At 36.4% G+C, this 6,008-nt stretch overlaps 1 pseudogene; it reads left to right on the forward strand.

The window, feature by feature from the left end:
• Positions 1-1,183: 1,183 nt before the first annotated feature.
• On the forward strand, positions 1,184-1,260 carry LOC114501052 (annotated as a pseudogene).
• The last annotated feature ends 4,748 nt before the right edge of the window (positions 1,261-6,008 follow it).

The following is a 6,008-nucleotide window of genomic DNA, read 5'->3' on the forward strand; positions in this document are numbered from 1 at the left end:
GACATATAGTCAGTAATTTTTCAACTTATTGCATTTAAATTGCAAAATTCAAAAAGCCTTATTTTTCCCCAGATAAGAATGGGAAATAATGCTATTTACATATTATATACCATCTTTTATTTTTGTTTTAGGATAATATGTGTGAGACCACATTACTAATATTATTAAAATTATAATGACATTTGAGCAAAATATCATATCTTACTGCCCAAAACCCATGAAAGCATATAACTTACAAGGCTAATTTCATAGTTTTTGTATTCTTCTTCATATGTACCACATTCAAACATGTGCACATTTTTTATGTGTGTCAGTGGATGTATGTGAGTGAGTGTGTATGTGTGTGAATTATCTGTTTTATATATCTCTAACTATATAAGAATATTATGCCAATTGTGATTATGTTTAATATACACAATAGGATATAATCCTGGTATCATACAACTAAACTAATTCATCATTGCTAATGAAATAAAAATTCCATTTGTTTAAAAATGACATTAAAAAGGCCAAAGATAGAACCTGATTTTAAAAATAATTAAATATGTGATAGCATATACATTTAAATAGGTAATATATCCTTTATTGTGTTATAAGAATATTTATAAAAGATAAATGATAGTTTAAGTGAAATAGTAATAAGAAAAGCAGTAACAATATAATAGTGATGGGCAGTCTTTTTTTTAAACATGTGAAAGTAAAATGCATGACAACAAAGGAAAGAGGCTGGAGAGGCCTCTATAAGTTTACTCTTTAAGTTTTTTATAATGTATGTGATATAGTAGAAAAATACTTAGAGGTTGGTTGACTATGACATTATTGAGAAATTGTGACAGGATGGCAGTATACAGGGTTAATATACAAAAGTTACTTGCCATTCTATATACTAGCACTGAACAAGTTGTATAAATATGTACTAAAGCATCATTAACTAATAAATCAAAAGTTAAACTTAGTAAAACAAAAAGGAGTTAAAATGAATATAAAAACAATGAATATAAAACAATGAATACAAAATTAAGTAGAAAAAGAGAACAGGTTGAACACAGAACAGACCAACAGAAAACAAATATCTAGACGGTAGATTGAAATCCCATGCTATCATATATTATTCAATATGAATAAACACTGATATGCCCAATTAAGAATCTATGAATATTGTTTTAGATGTAAAAGCAGACCAAAGACTATACTTTCAGGATCATTTCTAAGTTTGTTACCAGAGAAGTTGCCCAGAATGTGTAGAGCACCAGCAAAACTATCCCATCTCACTACTCCTTTTCAACAACATACTAGAAGTTCTAGTTAAATCAATAAAATGTAGAAATGAAGTTGAAAGTTATATAGATTAGGATGAAAGATATAAAACTGACATTATTTGCAGATTATATGATCACCTATGTAGAAAATTCAAAGTAATCAACAACAAAACTCTGGAACTAAAATAAGAAATTATAATAAGTTTGCAGTATACGAGGTTAATATACAAAGGTTAGTTGCTATTCTATATATTAGTAATGACCAAGTAGGATTTGAAATTCAAAGCATAACACCACTTACATTAGTATCCAGAACACTGAAATACTTAATTATAAATTTAACAAATATGTACAAGATCTACACAAAGAAAACTATAAAATTCACAAAGCCAAACAGGGTAGGTTCATGGGGAGAGACAGGAGTGCTTGGGGTGTGGAGTGTGTGTGGTGGGGTGAAAATGGTGACAACTGTACTTGAACAACAACAAAAATGAATGAATGAATGAATGAATAAAAGAAAACTACAAAACTTGAACAAAATCAAGGAGCTAAGTAAGTGGAGAGACATTCTGTATTCATGGATGGAAGACTCAATACTGTGAAGATGTCAGTTCTTTGCAACTTAATCTATAGATTAAATAAAATCTTAATCAAAATCCAAAAAGTTATTTTGTAAATATCAAAATAAAAACTGATTCTAAACTACATAGTGAGAAAAAAGGCCCAGAATATCCAACAGAATATTGAAGAAGAACAAGTTTGGAGAATTGATGCTACACAATTTCAAGATGTCCTACAAGGCAACAATAATCAAAACAGTCTACACCACAATGTCTTAGTGAAAGATTAGGAAAATAGACCTGTGAAACAGAATAGAGAGGCCAGAAACAGACCCACATGGATATTGTCAAGTGATTTTTGATGGAGGAGCTAAGGCAATACAATGGAACAAATATTCTTTTCAACAAATGGTTCTAGAAATAGTGAATATCCATATGCAAAAAAACCGAATGTGGGCATAAACCTTACACTCTTCACAATAATTAACTCATAGTACAACTAAATGTAAAACACAAAACTATAAAAGTATCTAGAAAATAGTGCAGGAGAAAAATCTAGATAACCTTTTATATACAGAGTATATAAAATGACATTTTATCTATAAATTATTTCAATAATTTTTGAAAGCTACCTGAAGGATTTTTACTGAAATTGAACACATGTATAACTTTGTCCCATGTCTAGATATATACTCAAAGGTTATGTTCACACATTTAACTTCTGGCCAAGATGAAGGCATAGGTAGATACACTTTGCCTCCTTCCAAAACCAAAAGGAAGAAAGACAATAACAAATTTAAAAACAAAAAATAACCAGGACTGCCAGAAAACCAAACTGTATGGAAATCCAACAACCAAGGAGTTAAGGAAGAAACATCCATCCACACCAGCAGGAGAGGCAGAGACGGACAGTTGGAGAAGTGAGGACTCACTCACGGTAAGGCAGCAGCTGAAAGACAGAGGCTAACAATGTAGCAGCTGGCAGTGTGGGTGGCCCACATTTGTGTGTGGATAAATGGAGGAACAACTGGGGAGTGAGATAGACCACGCAATCCAGAGTTCCAACATGGGGAAATAAAGCCTCAAAACCTCTATCAAAACCTGTGGGGGTTGAGGTAGCAGGAGAAATTCCCAGCCTCACAGGAAAGTTCATTAGAGAGGCCCACAGGGTCCTAGAGCATATACAGACCCACCCCCAGGAATCAGTACTAGAAGGGCCCAATTTGCTGTGGGTAGTGGAGGAAGTAACTGAAAGCTCACCAAGAACTGAGCTAGTGGCATTGTTCCCTCTCTGACTCCTCCCCCACATACAGTGCCACAACACAGCAAATTGGGTTGCCCCACACTGGTGAATACTAAGGCTCTGCCCCTTGGAACATAACAGGTACACTGACACACACAAAAATGGCCCAATTCAAAGATCAGATCAAAGCTCCAGAAAAAATACAAAGTGATGAAGAGATAGCTGATCAGATGCACAGTTCAAAACACTGGTAATCAGGATGCTCACAGAAATGGTTGAGTATAGTCACAAAATAGAGGAAGAAGTGAAGGCTATGAAGAGTGAAATGAAGGAAAATGTATAGGGAACCATCAGTGATGGGAAGGAAACCAGGACTCAAACCAATGGTTTGGAGCAAAAGGAAGAAATAAACATTCAACCAGAACAAAATGAAGAAACAAGAATTCAATAAAATGAAGAGAGATTTAGGAAACTTCTGGGACAACTTTGAACATTCCAACATTTGAATCATAGGAGTTCCAGAAGGAGAAGAGGAAGAGCAAAAAATGGAAAACCTATTTGAACAAATAATGAAGAACTTCCCCAATCTGGCAAAGGAAATAGATTTCCAGGAAATCCAGGAAGCCCAGAGAGTCCCAAAGAAGTTGGACCCAAGGAAGCACACACCAAGGCACATCATCATTAAGTTACCCAAGATTAAAGATAAGGAGAGAATCTTAAAGGCAGCAAGAGAAAAGGAGATAGTGACCTATAAAGGAGTTCCCATAGGACTGTCAGCTGATTTCTCTAGAGAAAGCTCACAGGCAAGAAGGGGCTGGAAAGAAGTATTTGAAGTCATGAAAGGCAAGGACCTACATCCAAGATTACTCTATCCAGCAAAGCTTTCATTTAGAATGGAAGGGCAGATAAAATGCTTCCCAGATAAGTTCAGGTTAAAGGAAGTCATCATCACCAAGTCTTGATTATATGAAATGTTAAAAGGGACTTATCGAAGAAAAAGAAGATCAAAACTATGAACAGTAAAATGACAACAAACTCACAACTATCAACAACCAAACTAAAAAAAAAAAAAAAAAAAAACCAAAACCAAAAAATAAAGTAAGCAAACAACTAAACAGGAAAAGATTCACAGAAATAGAGATCACATGGAGGGTTATCAATGGGGAAGGGGATGTGGGGGGAAAGAGTACAGGGAATAATAAGTATAAATTGTAGGTACAAAATAGACAGGGGAAGGTTAAGAATGTACAGGAAATGAGGAGCCAAAGAACTTACATGTATGACCTATTGACATGAATTAAAGTGGGGGAATAATGGTGGGAGTGGGTGGTGCAGGGCAGAAGGGAATAAAGGGGAGAAAAAAATGGGACAACTGTAATAGCATAATCAATAAAATATATTTTTAAAAAGTTATATGCACATACGTTTACCTTAAAGTTATAAAGAATATACACAAGTGTACTCTTTTAAATAACTGAAAACTATAAATAATCAGATGCCCCTTAGCTGCTGAATGGATACATACATTTTAGCCTATTATTTAAATGAAATATTATACAGGGGGGCTAAGATGGCATCGGAGTAGGAAGGAGCAGATTTGGCTTCCCTCTGCTCAGGGGAGAAAATCCTGACCGATCTACGGAGTAGAGAAGCAAGCAACCAACATACTTCAGCATTTTTTGAAAATAGGGGACCAAGGATTGTGGCGGAACTGAAAAACTGGACCCTAAGAAGAGTGCTTCAACAGGGCAGGGTTCCGGGGACAAGTGTGTGGTCCGGGGGCTGCAGCCCCAGGCCCAGGGCCCACTGCTGGGTTTGCCACAGAGTCCTTGGGAGAGAGCCGGGACAACTGTGGGGAGCGGCAGGCTTGAACAGGAAGAATTTCTCAAGAGGAAGGAGTGAATAGACACAGACACTGTTTGGGGAATTCTAAAGAGATCAGTGGCTCCAGCCTCCCTGTCACCCAGCTGTGGGCGCATGGGTGCAGGGAGAGCATCCCAGCACCCCAGGCCACAGCAATAACCCTGGGGAAAGACCTGATTCCCACGCCCAGGGTGCAAGGCTGAGGAGCCAGTGCGAGCTCCGCTGGCCGAGGAAGAAGAGCCATACCAATCACCCTTCAGCCTGCCGCAGTCAACAAGAGCAGAAAACCCAGTTTGGCCACTTTGAAACCAAGAGACTTTGTAATTTGATTCTATTTTTTTAACAATTTTTAATTTTTTAATTTTTATTGTTTTATTCTCTTTTGATTTCTTTTTCCTCTCTTACCTGATTTCTTGTTTTATTCCTTCCTCTTTTCTGTCCTCCAATTTTATCTCTTCTTCCTTCCTTCATCTGCCTTTTCTATTTATACTTTTTAAAATTTTTTCTAAATACCTACAAGTGAGACAAAATCCTGGATCTGTGAAAAAACCAAAGCTGAACCCAAAGAAGGGGCATCACAACAGCTGGGAAAGTGAGATAAATTTCACTCTGCTATTACAGAGAACCTGCAAGTTATTGCATATTTGTATTATTATTATTATTCCAGTATTCCTACATCTTTTTAAATAGTATTTTTATATCCCTCTTCTTTTCGAATAGACTGCTTTGCTAGGCTGGATATATTGTATGACCTGACAGCTTTCCCCTGATATCTACTGTCCTTTAACTCACCTGTGTCCCATTAGCACACTACTCCAGGTTCTGTACTCCCTATTCTTGTTACCTAGATCTCATAGATTCTGTCATATGATTGTTGATATAATATTATTGTAAATAACTGCTGTTCCATGCAATTGTAATTACTTCACAACAACCCCCCCCCCCCCCCCCCCCCCCGCAGATCTTAGCCCATTTCAAAGTTTCCTGAACTCTATTACTGTAGTGGTTAACTCTATTCTATCACACACTACACGTATTTACTATCCTTTACTCTCACCTTACCTCAGAATCTGACCTCCCACA

The sequence above is a fragment of the Phyllostomus discolor genome, chromosome 6 (assembly GCF_004126475.2).
Source record: "Phyllostomus discolor isolate MPI-MPIP mPhyDis1 chromosome 6, mPhyDis1.pri.v3, whole genome shotgun sequence".
In the NCBI taxonomy this organism is placed as follows: Eukaryota; Metazoa; Chordata; class Mammalia; order Chiroptera; family Phyllostomidae; genus Phyllostomus; species Phyllostomus discolor.